The 23,387-nt window shown below is 41.7% G+C and overlaps 1 protein-coding gene across 2 annotated transcripts in view; it reads left to right on the top strand.

Annotated features, from left to right (window-relative positions):
- The window catches only part of prickle2b (prickle homolog 2b), a 125,513-nt gene that overhangs the window by 51,891 nt on the left and 50,235 nt on the right, over positions 1-23,387 (top strand). Inside the window, exon 1 of one of the 2 annotated variants that reach the window (XM_061727852.1) lies at positions 13,282-13,564. The exons of the other annotated variant lie outside the window; for it this stretch is intronic. The gene's annotated coding sequence lies outside the window, so the exon portion shown is untranslated. Of the gene's footprint in view, positions 1-13,281; positions 13,565-23,387 lie in introns of those variants that run through there. 2 annotated transcript variants of the gene reach the window in all.

Genomic DNA, 23,387 nt, shown 5'->3' with positions numbered 1-23,387 from the left:
ATCAAAAGTTTCCTTATGGTGACAGGTCAGACCAGTTCAGCTCCGGGACTCTTCTCCTGCGAAGGCATGCTCATTTTGATGGATGCAGTATGTGGTTTAACATTGTCTTCCTTTAATAGACGTCTAGATGGGAGAATATGTTGTTTGAAAACCTCTATGTATGTTGAAGCATTGATGCTGCCTTTCCAGATGTGTAAGCTGCCTACGCCATAGGCGCTAATGCAGAACCATACCGTCACAGATGCAGGTTCTTGAAATCTGATAACAAGCTTGATGGTCCTTTTCCATACGACTACAGAACAGTTCTCCTTTTTACTGCAGCCCATTTTGAATGAGCTTTGACCCAGAGAAGATGGTGGCATTTCTGGATCGTATTCACACATGGTGTCTTCTCTGCAGGATAGAGCCATACGCTGCGTTTGTTAACTGCATAAAGATCTGTGTGTTCCAGGCCCTCAACGTTGCAGGTTTGCCTCTCAGAGGCTTCACTGAAGACTCTATCCGTTCAGCTAAATGCTGATTGGCTGTTTGGGTTATTGTCAAAGAGGCTGTGCTTCTTTCCTTTCTCTTATTGCCTCACTTTTCCATTCCTCTCCTCTCTTCTTTTCAGCCCACGTGAGGCACAAACAGATCGGAAACAGCTGTGAGAATTATTCTGTCTAATTCTGTGGTTACCCTCAGACTCTAACAAAAAAAAAAAAAGAAAGCACCCTGCCTTGAAAATCCCCCCCGAAGTTTGCAATGCTGCTTTAAGTTGGATCCTTTCATTTCGTGTGTGTGTGTGTGTGTGTGTGTGTGTGTGTGTGTGTGTGTGTGTGTGTGTGTGTGTGTGTGTGTGTGTGTGTGTGTGTGTGTGCGTGCTCTCGCCACAGGTTTACCCATATGCATTGGATACCGATCGTACTGCCAGAAGGCTCACTGCCAGTCCAGAAAGAGGACAGAATAATGCCAAGTCCTCCCTCTCATTACTCTGTGTTTCACTGTCTTGATTTCTCTTCCAGCAACACAGTCCATTTACTCTCTCTTCTTCATTTTTAGCACTTTATTCTTTCCCCTTCAAGCAAAAGCACCAATATTTCAATGGTTCTCCCTTCTTTTCTTCATTTTCTTTCTCCTAGCTCTCCTCCATCTTCATTTTTTTTCTTCTCCATTTTGTTCTTGGCTGAGCTTGTGATCTTCAGCATCACCTCTCATCTCATCAGCCATCACTCTATGACAGAGGAAGACAGACGCAGCCAAGCTCGTGAGCGGAGGGAGGTGACAGCCAGAAAGCATGAGATAATGAGCTCACTCCTGAGCTGTTTGGACGGCCTGGGTCATGTGGTCATGTGCGTTCTGCGGCTCACGCGATAAGCGTGACCCAGGGAAAGGCCAAAATCACACACAGATCTCACACAAGGGATGTATTGATTTCGTCAAGCAGATAGTTTGAATGAAAGACTTGTCTCCTTTTTTTGTCTCAGTATTTATACGAGAATTTTCATATTCCACTAAATATCAAGATGGCGGAGTTTCTCTTATTGCATTGTGCAATTAGCAAGAAAGAAAGGACACCGTCTTTCAATTCCAAGGTTTTGAAAAATAATCTGGTCTTTATGAGGTCTCAAAATGAAATTAATAAAACCTCATAACATATAAAACCATATCACCGTTTATTTAAACAAGACTAACCAAATAAGCAGGTTAAAACTAACCAGCTTGGGTTAGGTTTTGCAAAACTTAATACACCCAAGATGAAGTAGCACATTAACTTTTAGCAGATTGACTTTGTGTGAATTGTGAAATAGATCTGCTCATGGAGAGTTTGCTGCAGACCTCTGCATTCAAACAGTCATCTTCTATTCAAGCCGTGTTTGTGCCCCCGGCCCTCACTTCCCCCCCTGAGATGTGTGGATGACTGATAGCTTGATTCGTTCCTGAAGGAAAGAGGGGGGGTAAGGACATGTCTTATCCAGTAAACTTAGAAGTATAAGCGTACATTACTTTGTTTCTGGACTTTCCTCAGTCCAGCTTAGCCTATGACTTTTTTTTAAGCTTGACACATGCTCTTTTTCTTTTTTTAACGTAAGGTCAGTCAGAAAAATGAGGTGTGACGATGGTTTTTGCTGCATCAGAGCTCTTGCGTGCAGCCAGAAGATGCTCCTTTTCCTGACTGCTGCTCTTTTCTTTTGCTTAGTGCGACTAACTCTTGCAAAGCAGGGTGGTTCTCAGCAGAGTGTGGCTATGTTGGTGGACTTTTGCACCAGATATGTGTGATCTGGACTGCAGTATGATAGTCACCATAGAAACACGGGGCGTTGTGGCCGGATGCCTGCAACAGATTTAATCTGCATCACTGTTTGGCGCTTTGACGTTGTTAGGAATGGTGATTCTGACATTGTGTAAACACTCTTCCCTCTTGTTCATATTTTGCATTCTCTTGTGTCTCTGTCATGACGCATTCATGTGCTTTGTAAAGTGTAAATGGAAGTACAAAAGTGGCGTTCATTTACTCAGCAGAAATGGCACAAGTGTTTGCTACCGCTGTTGCTTTACATGATTAATCTCGGAAGAGGAAATAATATTTTGGTTTACTATGAACAGTCTGTTCAGATTCAGATATGTTTATTAGCCATATCCAGGTAATCATATGCAGCTGAACATGCAGTCAACAGTGCAATGAAATGTTATGTACAAGAAGAACCAATCAACTAACTATGCACAACACAACAGAGAAAAAGCAGTAAATACCAAAGGACGGGTCTATAAAATACAGGAAAAAACAGTAACTATTCAGCTCAAGACACCCAGTTTACAGTAAAATTGTAATAAGTAAAAACAGACTTATTCCACACCATGGGGTGTTCTTGAAGGGTACATATTTTCAGTTTATTATTTTTTGTTGTCTTCCACAAGGCAGCATATCTTTGGGTCTCTCAAGGGACTAACAAATAAACAACTTGTTTGTTTGGGCTGGCCAACGTCTGAAAAGTTCTTATTCAGTAACTTGTTCAAATTTTCCGGGTTCAGACTCAGATCAGAGTTGGATTATCCAATTTCCCCACATTTTTCTCAAACCATTTCACATAATGCTTCATTTGATGTAGTAGCTCAAAAGTGGGTATCACAAAGCTGAGTTCCAGCTCTCACTGGAGAAATGTGGGTGCTGACAGACAAATAACAAGTAAATAACAAAGCAACAACTGTGGGTATAATTAGGGACTTAAGTTGAAATAAAACATATTTTACATCTTCTTATGAAATGATTGTAAATAAAAAGAGGAAAAAAGAAATTTTGTGGGCGTGCTCTAGTGGCCATTTGTTCCCTCTTGCTGCTTGTGTTTGGGCTGGTACTGGATGTGTTCAGGGTGGTTCTGGATGTGTTCAGGATGGTACTGGATGTGTTCAGGATGGTTCGGCGTGGTTCAGGTTAATGGTTCATTCATTAATGGTTAATGGTGGTTAAAGGTTGTTAATGAACAACACCCCCTGCTTCTGTTTGTGGTGCAGTTCTGGTTGTGTTGGGGATTATTCTGGTTCTGTCTGATGTGGTTCTGGTTGTGTTTGCTGTGGTGAATAATGTTAAATAAAGCACACCCAATGATTTTGCAGGGGGGTGTGGTTAAGGGTTGTTAATGAACCAAGGCCTATGCAAGATGGCCCTTTGGGCCATTTTGCTGCATCGCAATATAGACTTGCCACTACTGGCATGCCCATGACAAACAAAATGATTCCAACTGTATGGCTAACTGCTCACATCGTCTTGACTTGATTTCTGAACTATGAATAAAGACATAACAGAGCATTGTCATTTTAATTGCAAATATAATATGGCCAACTGTGTTGTTAACTGTACCAAGAGATCAGTCTGAATCTTCACTCCCATTTAAAGGCTGGCGATCATGGCTGACTAGAGGACAGCAGCTGAAATATCTTTTGCTTATTGGTTAATACTTCTTACGGCAGCTGGGTGCTTGAGTTGAGCGACTTTCACCTTGGATCATTTCCGGATCTGGAAGAATCCCGAAATGAAACTTGCAACATGGCCCAGTGCAGGACAAGGGGTGGATGGTTCTAAAGTGCTCTTTATAGCCTATAGTGACATCACAAGGGGTTTGTCTTTAAAAAAAAACTGTTATTTTGTTCTCATAAGTTTCTGCTCATGCTCACTTCTGCCTAACATGGTACTGTACTGCTATTTTGCCAATAAATAAATATATCAGTCATCTACTGGAGCACTGTAAAGCTAATGGCAACATTACTACTGGCATTTTCCAGTGGTGTGTAACCCCAAGCTCAGAGGGGAGAAAAAATGAAAAAAGTAGCTTGTTTGCTAATCCTTTGGACAACACATCGTATAGACCCCCCAGATGGTCTCACACTTGTGAAAGCACAAATGAATGTGAAAAGTGTAACATTATGAAAGTGCATCATTCAAGAGCCAAGCTAGCTGTTCTTATTCCAGTCTTAGGATGCATTTCCATTACCCCTAGACTCGGGCAAAACCCCCAAATATCGAAAAGAAATCATGCCATGGAAACGGTATTAATTTGAAAAAACTCCCAAATATCACAAAAAACCTTTTTATGCTTCACAACGGGGTTTTCCAGGCGCTTCGATCATCCACTTATTCGCAAAAGTGTAATGGAAATGATTTTTGTGCATTTCCAAGCCTCTGGCAGCACTGGGTGTGATGTCTGTCAATCTAACGTAATCAATATCTAGTTTCCTTTCTTTCACAGTTCTTTTTATTGATTTTTACTTGCACATAAACAAAACATTAAACATTCCCTCCCCACAACGAACTTCCCTTACCCCTACTGTCACTCAATGATGTTAGGCTTATTCTACTTAGTGAGATTTTACAACATATGTTCGTATAACAAAGACTTCTCAAGACTGAGTAACCCATTAATACAAGGCGCTTAGTGAAACACAGTATAATTAAAGACTAAAACATATTGTAGAAGCAGCATGACAAGGCCTGAGACGCCAGCAACCCCATACGGGTATCTGACTAAGATTAATTACTGCACTTGTGTGGAGGGTTTATCAAAAAAGGTCAAAAAAGGTCTCCATACTCTAAAAAACTTCTTTTCAGAGCCCCGTAGTGTATACCGGATTTTCTCCAGTTTCAGATTTGACAGCACATCCCTTATCCAGTGGGAAACTGAGGGTGGGACAGCCTCCTTCCACTTCAAAAGTATCAGGCGGCGTGCCAGAAGGGTGGTAAAAGCGATCACTTTGTGTCCCCCTACAGGTAACTTCATTCCATCAGGAATAATCCCAAATATAGACATCAGAGGGTTTGGGTCGATCTTAACCGCTAACACCGTGGAGAGAGCTTCAAAAATAGCCTTCCAATACCCCTGTAACCTCGGACAGAGCCAGAACATGTGGATTAATGTTGCGTCCTCCAATTTACATCTGTCACATATGGGGTTAATTTGTGGATATATTTTAGCCAGTTTTGCTTTTGAGAGGTGCACCCTGTGTATCACCTTAAATTGAACTAGTGAGTGTCGTGCACACATTGAAGAAGAGTGAACTCTTTTCACAATTTTTGACCAGGTTCCGTCATCTATTGCTGTTTGGAGGTCTTCTTCCCATGCAGTCCTAATTCTTGCCAAGGAGGGGGAGTCTAATTCTGAGAATAACCCGAGAATCTGTGAGATTGCTCCCTTCTTCGTTGGGTTAAATGATATGATGTCATCTGTGATTGATTTAGAGGGTTTATTGGGGAACTGTGGAAGAACACTCTTAACATAATCCCTTATCTGGAAGTATCTAAATAGATGGGAACTGGGTATATTAAACTTCTTGGACAGATCCGAAAAAGAGGCGAATATATTGTTGATAAAGAGATCATTAAAGCATTTCAGACCCTTTCGATGCCACAAATTAAAAGCTGTGTCAAGTTTTGAGGGTGGGAAGCAGTGATTCGAGGCCACTGGGCTGGAAAGGCTCATATCCTGCAGATTAAAACGTTTTCTAAATTGAGAGTAGATTTTGAGCGAGTGGCTGACTACAGGGTTAGTATTGGTTATGTTTATTGATAAAGGCTGTGCTGCACCCATTAGGGCTGGTAAGGAAACAGAGCCACAAGAATGTGTCTCCAATTTCACCCAGGTAGGACTTTCCTGATCTAGATGGTAATATGTCCAGTGTGACATGCAATACAAATTGGCAGCCCAGTAGTAAAACCGTAAATTTGGAAGGGCCATGCCTCCATCATGTCTTGCTCTTTGCAAAAACTCCTTGCGCAAGCGCGGCTGTTTGCCATTCCAAATGTATGATGACACCATTGAGTCAATTTTTTTGAAAAAAGTGCCAGGAATAAATACAGGCAGGCATTGAAACAAGTACAAATACTTTGGGAGCACAGTCATCTTAATTGCATTGACTCTGCCTATAAGTGAGGTGTACATGGGGGTCCAGTTAGCCAGATCCTGCTTGGTTTGTGTGAACAGTTTCCCATAATTTTGGCTAAAAAGGTCTTTAAAATGTTTTGTTACTGTAACTCCTAAATAACTGAAACTGTCCGTTGTGACTTTAAAGGGTAACCTAATTTTTTCTAGTGATGAGACGTCCACATTTAGAGGCAGCAGCTCACTTTTATTCAAATTTAGTTTATAACCCGAGATCTCACCAAACTGTTGTAACAAATTAAGTATGAATGGAATTACAGTCTCTGCATTAGACACATAAAGGAGAAGGTCGTCAGCATAAAGGGATAGTTTATGTTCTATATTCCCTCTATTTATTCCCATCATAGAGGGGTTAGATCTAATGGCTACAGCCAGGGGCTCGATAGCCAAGACAAAAAGAAGAGGGCTGAGGGGGCATCCCTGGCGAGTTCCACGGTGTAGATCAAAGGGCCTTGAGTATAAATTATTGGTCAAAATCATAGCCGAGGGTTTGGAGTATAGCAATTTGATCCAAGTGATGAACGTGGCACCGAATCCAAATTTTTCAGCGTTTCAAAGAGGTAGTCCCATTGTACTCTATCAAATGCCTTCTCGGCATCCATGGAAAGAAGGCATTCTGAGGCAGCTTGGCAAGGAGTGTACATTATGTTAAACAGGCGTCGAATATTAAAAAAGGAGCGTCTATGCTTGACAAAACCTGTCTGGTCTGGAGATATCACACTGGGTAAAGGGTTCTCCAACCGATGAGCCAGTGCTTTGGCTAATATTTTGTAATCTGTGTTTAACAAGGAAACGGGTCTGTAGGATCCGCAGTCCAAGGGATCTTTATTTTTCTTTGCCAGTAATGTTATACATGCCTGGTTCAGGGTGGGTGGGAGGGATCCTGATTCCAATGATTCCGAATACATGGCCGTCAGAATGGGAGCTAACTGTGTGGAGAATTTCACATAAAATTCACACGGCAGGCCATCCGGACCTGGTGATTTTTTGGTTTGTAGGGACTTAATGGCGTCCACTATTTCTTGTTGTGTTAACGGTTTATCTAAATCTGAGACCTGATCTTGAGACAATGATGGGGTGTTTAGATCCTTAAAAAAGTTCTGCATGGCGTTGGGATCGGAGGGGCTGCTGGAGGTGTACAGCTTACTGTAATAGTTTTTAAAAATGTTGTTTATATCCTGTTGGTCTACCGTGACCACCCCGTCCTGAGAAAGCACCCCATTGATAATTTGTTTAGCTCTCGCCCCCTTCAATTGTCTGGCTAAAATTTCCCCCGCCTTCTCACCATGCTCATATGTAGCACTTCTGCTCCTGAGCAGTAGATTTTCTATAATGGATGACGAAACAAGGTCATATTCTGCCTTAAGTTTCAGGCGCTCTTTATATAGGTCAGGAGTTGGGAGATGTGCATATCTCCTATCAATTTCAGCTATTTGTTCGTCAAGTTTTAATAGTTTTGCTCCTGAGTTCTTTCTCTTATTGGCCATGAAAGATATTATTTGCCCTCTTAAATAAGCCTTAAGGGCTTCCCAAACAGTGGAAACGGAAACATCCGAGGTCATGTTAATTTCTAAAAATAGAGAAATTTGTTCCGATAAAAAATTTACAAAATTCTCATCTGCTAATAGTAAAGAGTTGAACCTCCAGTTTCTTCTAGTTGTTCTGGATTCAGGCAAGTTCAGTTTCAACAAGAGGGGAGCATGGTCAGATATTATTATAGTTTGATATTCACAAGAACGTATGTATGGGGTTAGTTTATTGTCAGTGAAAAAATAATCAATTCTACTATAAGTGTGGTGTACATGGGAGAAAAAGGAGTACTCCCTGCTTTTAGGATGCAGAAAACGCCATATATCAGACATACCAAATTCTGAGAGAAAAGATTGCATCCGGGAAACTGATTTGAATGCTGGATAACCACGTCTAGTTGATGATCTATCCATCCCAGGATCTAAACAAAAATTAAAGTCCCCTCCCATAATGAGCAGGTGAGAATTTAGATCCGGGAGTGATTTGATGAGACGCTCGAAAAACTGAGCGTCGTCAAAATTCGGAGCATACAGTGAGAGTAAAAAGTATTTGACCCCTTGCTGATTTTGTTGGTTTACCCACTAATAAGGACATGATCATTCTATACTTTTAATGGTAGATGTATTCTAACATGGAGAGACAGAATATCAAAAAGAAAATCCAGAAAATAACTTAAAATAATTTATTTTAATTTATTTGCATTTCATGGAGGGAAATAAATATTTGATCCCCTAGTATGCATTAGGAGTTCTGGCTTTCACAGACCAGTTAGACACTCCCAATCAACCTGTTACCTGAATTGAAGACACCTGTTCTAACTAATCACTTGTATAAAAGGCACCTGTTCACAGAATCAGACAATCAGACAGATTCCAAACCCTCCAACATGGGTAAGACCAAAGAACTCTCTCAGGACCTCAGAGACAGGATTGTTGACCTGCACAAATCTGGTATTGGCTACAAAAACATTAGCAAGATGCTAGGTATTAAAGTAAAAACTATTGGTGCAATTTTGAGAAAATCTAAGAAGTTTAACATGACCATCAATAGACCTCGGTCTGGTGCTCCACAGAAGATTTCACCTCGTGGGGTGGCAAGGATCATGAGAACTGTGATGAATCGTCCTGCAACCACACAGAGGGAGTTGGTGAATGACCTCAAGGCAGCTGGGACCACAGTCACCAGGAAAACAATTGGCAACACCTTGCGCCGCAATGGATTAAAATCCTGCAGTGCCCGAAAGGTACCCCTGCTGAAGAAGGCACATGTGGAGGCCCGCCTAAAGTATGCCAATGATCACCTCAAAGATGCACAAAGTGATTGGGAGAAGGTTCTGTGGTCAGACGAGACCAAAATTGAACTATTTGGCCTGAACTCTACCCGTCGTGTGTGGAGGAAGAAAAATGCTGCCTATGACCCCAGGAACACTGTGCCCACCGTCAAGCATGGAGGTGGAAACATTATGTTTTGGGGGTGTTTCTCTGCCAAGGGCACAGGGCTACTTCACCGCAGCAGTGGAAAGATGGATGGAGCCATGTACCGTGCAGTCCTGGGGAACAACCTCCTCCCCTCTGCAAGGAAGCTGAAAATGGGCCGCGGTTGGGTCTTCCAACATGACAACGACCCGAAGCATACAGCAAAGGCAACAAAGGAGTGGCTCAAGAAGAAGCACATTAAGGTCATGGAGTGGCCCAGCCAGTCTCCGGATCTCAATCCAATTGAAAATCTATGGAGGGAGCTGAAGGTCCGAGTTGCCAAGTGACAGCCCACCAACCTTAATGATTTAGAGAGGATCTGCAAAGAAGAGTGGGCCAAAATTCCTCCTGATATGTGTGCTAACCTTGTGGTAAACTACAACAAATGTCTGACCGCTGTGCTTGCAAATAAAGGCTTTGCCACCAAGTATTAGGTGCTTTTGGCTAGAGGGATCAAATATTTATTTCCCTCCATGAAATGCAAATAAATTAAAATAAATTATTTTAAGTTATTTTCTGGATTTTCTTTTTGATATTCTGTCTCTCCATGTTAGAATACATCTACCATTAAAAGTATAGAATGATCATGTCCTTATTAGTGGGCAAACCAACAAAATCAGCAAGGGGTCAAATACTTTTTACTCTCACTGTATATATTAGCCAGTATGACCTTGGTGTTATAGAGTTTGCCTGTAACTATAATGTAACAACCGTTTGAATCTACAATGGTATCAGAGGGGGTAAAAGATATGTCCTTATTCACCAATATGGCAACGCCTCTCGCCTTAGCCCGAAAAGTGGAGTGGAAGAGCTGCCCCACCCACCCACATTTTAAACGGGAGTGGTCCGACCATCGAAGGTGAGTCTCCTGTAGAAAAGCAATTCCCGCCCTCATATGCTTAAGATGTACTAGTGACTTTTTCCTCTTTACTGGATGATTCAGGCCCTTGACATTCCAGCTGACAAAGTTAATGTCTCCGGTCATGCTGCTTCTGCGTGAAATATATTATGAATAGGCATTTACTCATCAGGCAAGTGGTACAGCGCCGACAAAGTTTAAACCAGATACTTAAGTGGTAAGAATGAACAACCATTATACCCTGAGTGACAGTAAAATAAAAATAACCTCCCCCCAACCCTAAGGTGACTTCAGCTGTTAGAACAAACAACACACCTTCCCTAACTAACTTCCAGACTTCCAGATTACCTATCTTATCTAATGAAAAATAAAAAAATAAAATACAATAAAAAAAAGCTCTCTATTCCGCCTTTTGATTAATACGTTAAGTTCCCCACCTGATACAGAGGGGAGAGCTGAACGTGGTGAGAGGTAGATGAGTGTAAATAGAAAAAAAAACTTAAAAAAAAAAAAAAAAATTATAATAATAATACTATATAAATAAAAAAAGAACAATGATAATACTTAAAAAAAAAAAAAAAAAAAAAAAGGATACATACCGATACATAATTCCCTTTGTGCATATTCCAGACATAAGTAAAGCAATTGGAACTGCATAATATCCCCAGAATTAAAAGTTGAAATATCTATGGTGCTTTAAAAACCTTCCAAGCTCAGCCCAGCCTGTTACTTGTAAACCTGATAAAGGGAGTGTAAATAAAACGGCCTCAATATAAAGACCCATAGAACAGGGTAGTAAACCAGTGGAGCTTGCTCATTTTCAAACATACAAATAAAATGGGAAATAAAAATAAAATAAAAAAAAAAAAGAAAAGAAAAGAAAAAAGAAAATATAAATAAAAAAGAAAAAAAAAAAAACCCTCATACATATGTAAATGAAATGAGGTAGTGCAAATGCTCTGGGTATCAAACTGACCTGAACAAATATAAGAAGACAAGCTATAAAAGAGAAAAAAAATAGTAAAACTTACTCATCTACAAATGTATAAATGAAAAGACATGGAAAACAACCCCCCCCCCCCTCCTCAAAAAAAAGAGAGAGAAAAAAAAAAAGAAACCAACAACAATCGTTTGTAAACTGACTGCGTTATATTATAAATGCACAGAAACCTCACCAGTAGTAAAAAAAAAAAAAAAAAAAATCACGGTTGTAAAAATTTTACCTGTGCAATGAAAAGGCTTAAATTAAAAAAAATAATAATATTTTTTTTTTTTTTTTTTAAAAGTCCGTGGTTTACAAAATCACTGTAGATTACACCGTTATGAGGAGTCTTTAAACGCCTGGATGAACTTATCTGCCTCGGCCACTGATCCAAGCCAAACGCGGGTGCCGTCCGTCTGCGTGATGCGGAGCCTGGCCGGGTACAGGAGAGCGGGTTTCAGTCCCATCTTGTATAAAGCCGCCATCGCCGCCGTGTAAGCCCTCCGCTGGGTCACCACCTCTGCAGAGTAGTCCTCGTAGACTCGGAAAGCGTGTCCCTGGTATTGCAGCGTGCCTTTCTTCCTGGCCTCCCGGATCAGCAGCTCTTTATTCTGGAAGCGGTGAAAACATATCAGGACGGGCCGGGGTCTGTCCCCGCGACCCGGCTTGGGAGCCAGGCTGCGGTGAGCCCGGTCCAGCTCCGGTGCGGAGGGGAAAACATCTTCACCAAGAACTTCCTTCAGCAACCGGGAGAAAAAGCTGGTGGGTTGCGGTCCTTCAATCCCCTCAGGTAAGCCGACGAGCCGCGCGTTACTCCGCCTGCTCCTCCCCTCCAGGTCCGTTAGCTTAGCCTTTAGCTTCTGGTTATCGGACTGCAATGTGTCGCAAAGAGTCTCCACCGTCACCAACCGCTGGTGAAGGGACTCAGCATTATCCTCCAGAGATGTCAGTCTGGTGTCATGGCAGTTGACCGTTTCCTGGAGTCCGTCCAGTTTCTCACTCAGCTCTTTGAATGACGTTTTGAGCTCAGCCAGCAAGGCTGATCTGTGGTCCGACAATATGGCGATCAATTCGGCTTTGCCAACGGCAGCCGCGTCAGGCTCCGACTTCTCTTGCGATTTAGTAGGTTTGGGAGGCATTTTCGGTCCTAAATCGTGTCAGTGTATATCGAGGTAGTAATAAAGAAAAATACCAGTGGTTTCCAGTTCAATAAATACAGGTGGGGTGTATTTAAAGGTAATTAAAGCGGGAGCTAGAGATTAACACGTCTTCACTCCATGCGCCCTCAACCGGAAGTCCATCAATATCTAGTTTCCAGCTGATTTTGGCCTCATCAATATGATGTAGTTGTGCTATAACACTAATTAATCTGCATTACATTTTGCCTCTGAATAATCATTTGAATTGAATTTTGTCAATTTTCCTTTTTGTCCTTTTAAAGAGAAGTGAAGCAGGATGAGAAACGGGGAGTTAAGGAGAGAGAACTAGGAGCGTTACAGTCATACAGAGAAAATCACTGCCGACCTCCTGCAGTGCTGCCTTTATCGCAAACTCAGAGCTTCGCTTTTGTTTTGTGAAAAAGTGTAAAGAAAACCCGGCTTTAGTGCTAAACATGTTTACCTGTTTCTGGTTCGGTAGTTGTAATGCATATTTTTTTTTTAATTCAGTCAGTTAATTAGAAAGTAAAACTTTCTATGAACTTGAGTTAGAGGGTAGCAAATATCCAGCTGCTTTGCTTGAATTTATTCATAAAAAAATAAGAAAAACATCTAAAAGTTTTATCCAGCAAAGATTCTGTGTGATGTCTAACTTCTCTTGAATTTTTCATTGGAAGTGTTAGTCTTCAAACATGAAGGCAAATCTGCTTCCTGCTCTCTCGCACCACTTTGGCACTAGCTAAGGAAACACACTGACTGCGGTTGTCAGGCAGTGGGTGGGGTCAGTGCACTGTCCTCTCAGTAAGCGCTTTGGTGGTCAGCTGTGATCGCATTCATTTGCTGAAAAGCTCGGTCTTTCTTTCCCTTCCTCTCAGCACCTCACCCTGCTGATCATCTCTGCCCAGTGTTGTGCATCTCCTACTCATCACCCACAGCTCCGGCTTTCCTTTCTCCTCTGCTTTCTCTTGGATTTTCTGATCAGAGAGACGAACACAGACCTTTTCAATTAGAGGGTGCCGTTTGAAAGTGTTTGCTTCAGGCGGCTGCTCTGCTGATGCTCTCTTTGCCCCCTCTGAGATCCCCTTTTCATTTGGTGTGCTTCTTCCCCCTCTTCCACCTCGTTCCCAGCACAGCCAGGGGGAGAGCAGGAAGTGGTGAGTAACTTTTAAACATTTTCATCCTTTTCATAGAGCTGCTGATTTGTTCGTGTTGAGCGCCGAGGTGCTGATTGCCAGTGAAGTGTTGTCTTTGGCAGCGGGGTGGGATCTGTCCCCAGGGTGGTGTAAATCTGGTATTTGGAGATTTCTGGACAGCAAATCCCCCTCAGTGGTTTGGTTTAGTTTCCGTAAGGGCACTTCTGACTTATCTTGGCAATTTAAACTTCATGGATTTCTTTTTTTTCTTAAGAAAGCTCATATATCACAACAGTCAAGGCGAGGGGGAGGTGTAATTTTAAGTGACGTGATTGCACGCAGTGCATTTGCATCTCTGATGTTTTTCACTGAATTATGACTGAGTTGTGTCAACAGAACTCATCGCTTGAATCATTCCTTCCCGTTCCCCGGGGTGCTGCTTTGTTGAGCTGCCAGTGCAGTTGTCACGAGTGGGTGGCTTTATATTTAGGCAAGGAGTGAAGATGGAAGTGAGACGATGCTTGTAATGAGAAAAAGAAGAGGGAAAGTAAAGTGATTGGTGTTATCAGGGACTGCGGTAGATGGGCAGGGTAATAAATAGTAAAGTAAATGGCAGAGGAGAGGAGGAAAAGTCCACAGAGAGGTGGTGGCTTGTCATGTCAGCTGTTGTGATTTAAGCGGGCTTGACACACATAGCTCCCAGCATCTCACAGCTGTGTGACATGCCTCCTTTATTTTTAAACCAGACATATATATCTGTCGGTCCACTCAGCATGCAGATTATTCTCTCCCATAGCCGGTGTGTGAGTGGGTGTGGGTGTGCTTGGTGTGTTTGTTTATTTATTTTTTTAATTGGGTGGGCTGTCTCTGCGTGATTGTGTCACTGTTTGTTTGTTAGCACATTTAGAGTTTACCGTGCAGCACTGAGGGGCTTTCAGGAATGCGCTGCAACTCAAATCATGTCGTGAACCATCTTCATGTGTGAGGTCCAGTGCTGCCCCGGCAGTCTCTGTGAACCACGTGAGCGGGTCAGAACATTGACCGAGTGCATTCCACACAGACATGCTGCCAGCTCTGTGGATGACACCCTCGTGTGAGACACTTGTAAACTCGGAGGGAGAAACGGAGGCCTGGGTTTAGTCTCAGGGAGCTGGACGGATAATGCTCGACGCGTTGGTGAGTGCACCTGCGAACAGTGTTGCCAACTTAACGACTTTGTTGCTAGATTTAGCGACTTTTCAGACCCCTATAGCGACTTTTTTTCAAAAAAGCGACTAGCGACTGGTGTTATTGGAGACCTATCTGGTGGGCAGAGCAGAGCAGAGAGGAGACCCTCACCACTCCACGTCCAGACTGCAAATGAAATGTGCTTGCTCAAAGCCGCTACTGGCTTGCAGAGCGGGATGTAAATGTAAACGTTTCTTTTTTCTTTTGGGTCACTTTGCCGGTCCCAAGCCCGGATAAAGGAGGAGGGTTGGTTGTAGAGCTAGCAATTTCACCCTACATAACAATCTTTTGATTAAATTTGCTGTTATAACATTTAACAATACAGGACAAAACTGATGTGTGTAATGTGGATCTAGACAAAGCATTACAATCATTAAATGTTGTTAATGTTTGTACTTTGTAGTTCTAAACATATTTAGGATGTTTTTTACTCACTTTTGTATCTCCCACGACGTTATTCCTCTCTCCTACAGCGTCCATTACAGTTATATGCAAATTGCCAATTATGCAAATTATGCGATGACGTCATTTAGCAACTTTTGGGACAGCCAATAGCTACTTTCCTTACTGAGGAGTTGGCAACACTGCCTGCGAACTGGGAAGTTAGACTAGCACCCACCGTACGCAGAAGTACTCAACAGGTGGTGGCTTCGTGGCACGGACAACCAATCATATCTCTCCCTGCTGGCTACACTAATAAGCACTTTGAAACTGCCCCACCCCCATGTGCTGCACCCTTTCACTGGCTAACGATAGCTGTGTGGCAGCAGTTTGATTAGATGACTCTTGAAAGATCATCAACTTGTGACAGAAACAACATTTCCATTACAAGGGTGCCCTTCCCTTGCTTCTTCAATTCATCATAAACAGATGTTGATGCTAAGACAATAACTTTCAAGTGCAGGACTGTTGCACTCATATTCTGCTTTGTCTTGTATGTGAACAACCCCGGAGGTGGAATAGCGGGGGATTTCTGTTCCCCCTGTGTTTCACCTTGGGAAGTAGCAACAGAGTTAAAACAAAGGGAGAAGCATGTAATGAAATCAAGTCTTGGTGGTTTTGGCTTGTAGCGTCCCAACACATGATTGAGGCTGGAGTTGCTCCAACAGTCACGTTGCCATTACACTTTTTCGCAAAAGAAACTCAAAACTCTGGGGTCGTGTTTCCATCGAACGGTGTTTTTCGCTTAAGCATAATTCTCGTAACTCTCTGTATCTCGTCTTGTGAGAACTTTGAAGATGGACAAAAACATCTTTAGTCTTTGAAAAATGATTGTGATCACGGTTACCGCCGGTAGGATCGAGGATCATTCAAATTGTTATTCAGAGGTGAAGCTCTTATGTAATGCATAAATGATTAAGTAGAGTTACAGGACAACTACATCATGTCAAAAACAGCTGGAAACTAGATTTGGATGACTTTAGCTTCAAAAACCACCTTGTGAAAGCATAAAAGGGTTTTGCGATATTTGGGATTGTATTTCTTAATTAAAGGCATTTCCATTACAGGTTTTTCTTTTTCATTATTTGGGTTTTGCACAAATCTAGGGGTAATGGAAATGCGACTAAAGTAAAGTTGCTTTGCGTGTCTCGTGCAAAAGGCCAGCCTCCATGTCTGGATTCACACATTGGCCCAAGTTGATGCAGTACAGGCCAGCCACTTCCAACCAAATACCTAGTGCTTGTAACATAAAAAAATTGTGATATGTTCAAGAAGTGGTCCTGACAAAATATGCACGGTTGGTAGTAGTAGTGTAGTAGTTTTTTTCTAAATTCTGATAAATGTGCTTTGCCTCAGAAGAGGATGAAATGCATTGACAAAGTAACTGAGTGTAAAAACAGCCACTGATACGCTGTCAGGGTTGCTCTCGGGGCCATGGAAGAAGTACACTATTCAGACAGGAATATAATTACTGTCTTTATTTGTCTTTTTAATGTTTTTGGAACCCAATTTGCAAACACAAAACATGTTGTGTTTGGACAGTTGTGCCCACAGAGACAGACCTACTTTCATACTCTTGCCCCCATCTCTTCTGGTTTTTCAAACGTGCCACTTAGACAAAGCCCCTGAGCCACCACATGCTGGGACCTCAGCTTTGGCACACACATTACCATTCACAAGGTCAAGTTCACTGACCACAACCTTCACTCGAGTCCTGCAGTTTTGTAGCATGGCTTCTCAGCACCTGGCCTGCATGCAACAGTGAATACACCCACAATATAGCTCTTTGCTGAGAAACATTTGATGTATTTTTTTGTGTGTAGTATGAATAGTCATTGGGGGCCTTGCCTGATAAAATGAAGGGAGTGGTGAAAGAATGAAAAGACCAATCTTTCAATTACTGTCAACAAATTAAAAGAGAAAGATTCCTTCATTTCATAGTTTCTCTGGAGTCAAAGATTAAAATCTGCTGAGCTCAGTGAAGCAGAAGGAAGCATGTGGAGTCAGGGAGGGCCGGGGTGGATGGAAAATGGAGCCATGAATCAAATTGTGAGGGTGCAGCTTCAGATGCTCCTCAGGCGGTAAGTGTGGCAATTGATTAGGTAAGTGGTGAGGCCTCGCTCACCCACCACCCCCAGCCTTCCTGCTGCTGTTTGTCCTACCCCCTGTGTTTGTGTGCCGTCAACCAGTCAATATCTGGGAGTGGCCTGAAGGTTTATGAACTTAGCGCTTCATTGACCTGCACCATTGATTTTAATCCTAATTATCTTTCATCATTGGATCCCTATACGTTCTGTAAATATGGCCCTCCTTCACTCGATTTGCAACATTTTATAACATCTTTTTGAATCATGTCTTCCCTCTATCATCTCTCTATATGAAAGTATGAACTCCGGGGGTTCAGACATGTTATTGTAAAGGTTTAACACTTGACATCTTAGTTATCTTCTTTTTTCTTCTCCTTTTCAACCCACGCGTCTCCCCACATACACGATTGGGCGTCATCTCCTGGCGGTGCAGAGTTGTTTTAACATGGATGCAAGCCACATTTTAAAGAGCAAACTTTACAGCTGATAGCTCCCCTGATACTCTGCTATACTTATAACTAAAGTCAGCTGGCTTTATGCTTTGGAGACCATGAATGTGTGCCAATATATCCAATTATCATGCCACTTCTTGACAGGATGAATAAAAACAAGGACTGGCTGGCCGCACAAAAAGACACAAACGTCAATTTTATTTTCATTGTGGCGTGTTTACATGTAAAGTTTAATAACAATACACACAAACTGTCTTGGGAAACCAGAACAAAGTTTTTCAATGTTTGACCAACAATCCCGCCCCAAGAGAACTGCTGCTAACAGCCTTTAAAAAAGCATTTGAAACTTGTGAAGGTTTCGTTCCTCAAACTTTTGGGGTTCAGTTTTTCAGGTATATGATAATGCACCAAAATGTGAACGATGACTCAAGAAATGGACAACTAAAAACATTAACAACCTTATCAGCAACCAGTAAATTTTCAATCTCTCCAGCTTTGGTCTTGGGATAGTTTGCCACATCTGAAAGCAATTAAGGGTTTCTCTGCATGTTTGTACGCTAACGGGACCTCTTCATTGATGTCTGCGTGCAACCCAGAAATGTGCAGACTTTTCCTTTTGAAAGTGCATTGATGTTGCGTGCATCTTCATTATCCTTCCACTGAGAAGGAGCTGCACACGCACCAGATAAAGAAGACCAGCAGAAGACGCTTTTTTGGAGAAATTCAGCAACCAATTCTCTTGAAAGGACTGCAGCCTTTTTCACAACACCAGTAATTTTGTGAAAGTGCATAAGAACTTTAGACTATTTAATGCTCATAAGTAGAACATTTTGATAGAGCAGTCCCAGGTTATAGTATGGGCAGAAATGTGTGCTACCCAAAAATGCAGAAACCAAGAATTTGCCTTTAAGCTTTCAGATCAGGTTGATCACACAGGATTTGAAGAAACATGAATGCAACGGCAGAGAGAGAGGGCAATGAAACACACATGTACGCAGCACTCTTGAGACGATGGAAGGTGAGAAGTGCAGCCAGAAAAACCAAGCTGCCAGTCAGCTCTGCCAAGTGCAGAGACTGATAAGGTCGACCGGGGGGAGATGTCGGCACTCAGGATCTGTCCATCAAACTCAAGAGTCTGCTTCCTCGTGCTAGCTCACAAAAGAGAAATGGGAACGATGGGAGAGGAGAGGTGAGAAAGATGGTAGGGCCGGGAGAGAGACAGCTGAGTTCAGGAACAACAGAACTGAGACAAATAAAGAGAGTGGTTCGGAGACAGAAGATGGATAGATTTCACAAAATCTTCAAAACAGAGGAAAAATTGAAAATGCAAATAATGTGTGATTCTGTGCGGTTTGGTGGATGGGTGTTGAGGTCTATGCAAGGAATGTGACCCGTTCCCCAGGAGACAGCCAAACCACCTATCTTTAATGATGCTCTAGTTTTTCCCCGACTCTTCTTGTTTACTTGCTGTTTACGGTCTGGCACCGTGATTAGGTTACACAGATTAAATGAATTATCATACAAATCTCCCTAAAGCCAAGTCATTGTTATGCTGACACCCGTACTGAACAATAGTGCAATGTTGAAAACGCACAGCTAAGGACGTTTTTGGTTAAACGCAATCCAGATTTAAAAATGCAACAAGGAGCCTCACAGTAGCAGATTTTAAGGGACGCCAGCCAGCTGTGCTGCAGGGACAACGAATGGAGACCATGAACATCCTCAAGCTGAACTTTTCCTTGTTGAGCTCATCTGCTCATTTTCGGTTAACCATTTTTTTATTTTATTCTTTTTTTTTTTTTACAGCATATGTTCACATCACTCTTAAGACATTTCTGTCCTTGATAACACACATAGATGAAGAGAGAAATATGTTCATGGTCCCACTTGGAGCCTTTAGCGATCAACGAACAGAGGTGGGTAGTAACGAGTTACATTTACTCCGTTACATTTACTTGAGTAAGTTTTGGGAAATTTTGTACTTTTAGGAGTAGTTTTGAATCACTATACTTTTTACTTTTACTTGAGTAGATTTGTGAAGAAGAAACTGTTACTCTTACTCCGCTACATTAGGCTACGTTGAGCTGTTACTTTTCTTTTATCCCTTTTATCCACGTACGCGTCAATCTCATGACATCACTGGGGGATTCTTTGGGAAAAATTTTTGTTTTTGCATATTTTGTCACATTTACACAGACTCAAACACACGAGTTCATGGGCTTGTTCTAGTTCTGCCTGGTTAAAAAAGAAAAGTACAAAGGCTTGAAATTTTGTGCTACTTGTGCTTAATTTGTGGGAAGGTGGCTCAGTTGGTAGAGCGTTCGCCCATGAACCTGAAGGGCAGTGGTTCGAACCCTAGTTCCGCCTGTGTCCACCAAAGTGTCCTTGGGCAAGACACTGAATCCCAGGCCAGCACCGTTGTGTATGGCAGCTCCGCCGACGACCGGTGTGTGAATGTGTGCGTGTGTGGGTGAATGTTTGCAGTGTAAAGCGCTTTGGGGCTGTAGGAGTACAGCTGGAAAGCGCTATATAAATGTAAGCCTTTTACCATAATTTATTTTTTATTATTTTAATATTTTATTTATTTTATAATTTATTAAAGTACTTGAATTTACTTTAAGATTATTTTAATTTAAGCTATTTTTCCTTTTTTATTCATCTTAATTTATTTTATTGATTGAATTTGCCTGAAGATGATTATTTTGTACTTTTGTCTGTTTGAATGGTTGTGTTAAAAAAAATAAATCAGACGTTACTCAACAGTTACTCAGTACTTGAGTAGTTTTTTCACCAAGTACTTTTTTACTTTTACTCAAGTAATTATTTGGATGACTACTTTTTACTTCTACTTGAGTCATATTATCCTGAAGTAACAGTACTTTTACTTTAGTACAATTTTTGGCTACTCTACCCAGCTCTGTCAATGAGGCCCCAGATGTTGTTCCTCACCTGTCTCTTTTCACCATCTCTCGACATGACAGTGGACCCGAATAGTGCTCATTTCGCTGAGGAGCGCCTCCAGTCCTGTTAAGAGTTCATTACACGTGAAGAGGCAGATTGGCCTTTTATTGGACGCGCAGCAGCCTTCGATCTCCTGCGAGCGCTGATAAGAGGAAAAGACCCACGGCTGACGTGCAGCGTTAGCGACAGGCTAACCTGATTTATGCTCCACGCCTCCCTTGTTTTTCCATCATGTTTAGTCGAGAGCACATGAGCCCCGTAACCGTGCAACACGCCACCTCTGTCTGTGGAAAAAGTTTCACAGTGGAAAATCTTCTAGTGAAGTTCTTTGTTTTTGGTCCATCACTTCCATCTGTCACACAAACAGGACTTAAGTAGCAAGAAGCTTTTGGCTCTGGAGCGGGGCGTTGAAGTCCTGACGGAGAAAAACGATGAAGTGAAAAACAAGGAAGAGCCAATGTCTTGTCATGTTCTTGGCTGAGGTGCGAGCATTTCATTTCTCCTAAAACCTCCAGGTTTTGGCGTTGGTGTGCGCGGTAGAGGATGGCTGAGATAGACTCCAGACTTGATGAGTGTTCTTGTTGGCAAAGTGGATGTTTAGCAAGGCACATCAGTCAATACCTCGAAGGGCGAATCTTGTATTCACCGACTTAAGCTCTTTGAGTATTTAAAAGGTCTTGTTTGCGGTGGTCACATTTAAATTGGAGTACATGCAGGTATTTTGTACTTTCCTTTTCGTAGAAACACAGCTTCATGACTACAAGTCAAGTGAAAGACAAAATCATACTCCTTTATGTTGCAGTGACACTATTTCTGGTCATCGCGTGGGCATGTAAGCTGGCATTGCTGGTTCGTTACTGTGTCGCCTGGGAACTTTTCTTCTGTCTCTATAGCAACGTGCAAAGAAGTCAGGCTTTGCTCTCTTTTTATCCTTGTTTATAATGCCAAGTTGCCATAAATACAAGACTTTGAGGAGCACTTATGGTAATACACCCAGTTTGTGAGGCAACAAAAGCTTTAATTAGGCTGAATGCCAACCATATGGGATGGCAGGTAGGCTCCCTGCTCGTGTGGTCTTAACACACACGCGCAGATACACACACAAACATGCAGTACATGCACACATAAAGGAGCTATGGAAAACTAGTGCAAAGGGTAAAACATCAAACTCTGTGCTGCAAACTCATTTTTTATACCATGGAAAAGATTAAAGATTAAAGTGATGCAGATACATGATTCTAGTGTACTTAAGAAAAACATTGTTTTTACACTTGGAAAGAATACTGATACTCATTTGCACATTAGTACAAAGCTGGCCGTTAGCTCTATGGAGCCTGGAAGTAGTAAGGCCTTTCTCTGTCAACAATCATCAGATTCATATTCATATGATGTAGTTTTTATATTGGAGACCCTTCATGACAACCCCCCTCCCCATTTTTCTAGTCCAGTGATGCATTAGTGGCTGGCTTTTGCATCGTGTGGAGTCAAATGGGGTTCAGTCTCCTTTCAAAGAACACTTCTTGTTGTGAAAAAACTGCTTATTGACATCTGAGCAGCAGCGAGGCAAAGCACTCTATGTAAGAGCGAGATGTCTTGGAGGTCGCTGTCCACAATGTCTCAGAGGTGCAGTTGAGTTAAAACTTCTGAATGACATGTGCAACTTCTGATGAGTTATGTGGGGCCACAGCCCCTCTTGTTGTGCCTGCTACATCACATCCAACGAAGCCAGTTCCCAGAATAAAGAGAAATAAATAAAAGCAGTCATGACTGTTTTGGTTTTTACAACTGAGCTGTAGATGGAACAAAAATAAATAAATAAATAAAGGTGTTTCCATAGCAGTTTCGTGGAATATTCTCTTTCAATCATCAGAAAAACCACAGTATGCAAGTGGAAAGACCCTTTTTTTTGCAAAGCTTATGTCGCTATTAGACAGGGTTCTCTTCGCAATTTCCAGTTTGTTCATTTTTAAGATAAATGGAGACAATGTGTGACATTTTTGGTTAAAATACCACAGAATTAGAGTAAAGAAATATTATTTTCAACCATTTCCTTACAGCTGTTGTTCATGGCAGCCGATGTCACAGAACTCTGCAAATTTGAAAAGCTCACCCAACAACATATTTTCAGATTAAGGCACGCCAAGTGAAAGGGTTTTTTAGTTGGTAGCCCCATATTCCCAAATATATTTTTCCATAGACTCCTTCCCATAAAAGTTACATGAAAAGCAGAATTAATATACATTATTAAAGTGTCATTACGTTATAATCAAACCTATGTTGTGTTAACTAGGGCTGGGGATCGATTCAAATGTCAAGAATCGATTCGATTCCGATTCTTAAGATTCAGAATGAATTATCAAGATTCGATTCGATCCGATTCGATTCGATTCCGATATTGATTTGGGTTAGTGTTATTAAAACTGTTTTTTGAGCTGTTGCATGAATTATATGACTGTAGTTATGCCAAATGTTACTACTAGTATCATATTGAGATTAAACAGCAAGTATTGGCAGCTAATGATGCTGTAAGGACCAATCAGCTCCCAGAATGCTGATAGAACTGCTTTCAGAAACATCTTGGGTCAGAATTACCAAACAGATCCAGGGAGGAAACAGAGACGGATGAAATCGGTTTTAGTTTTTCCACATTCTGTTTTTATTTGTTCCATTTTCGGT

Source organism: Cololabis saira, chromosome 8 (genome assembly GCF_033807715.1).
Source record: "Cololabis saira isolate AMF1-May2022 chromosome 8, fColSai1.1, whole genome shotgun sequence".
Lineage (NCBI taxonomy): Eukaryota > Metazoa > Chordata > Actinopteri > Beloniformes > Belonidae > Cololabis > Cololabis saira.
The sequence above is the reverse complement of the archived record's forward strand: the minus strand, read 5'-3'. Positions and strand labels throughout refer to the sequence as shown.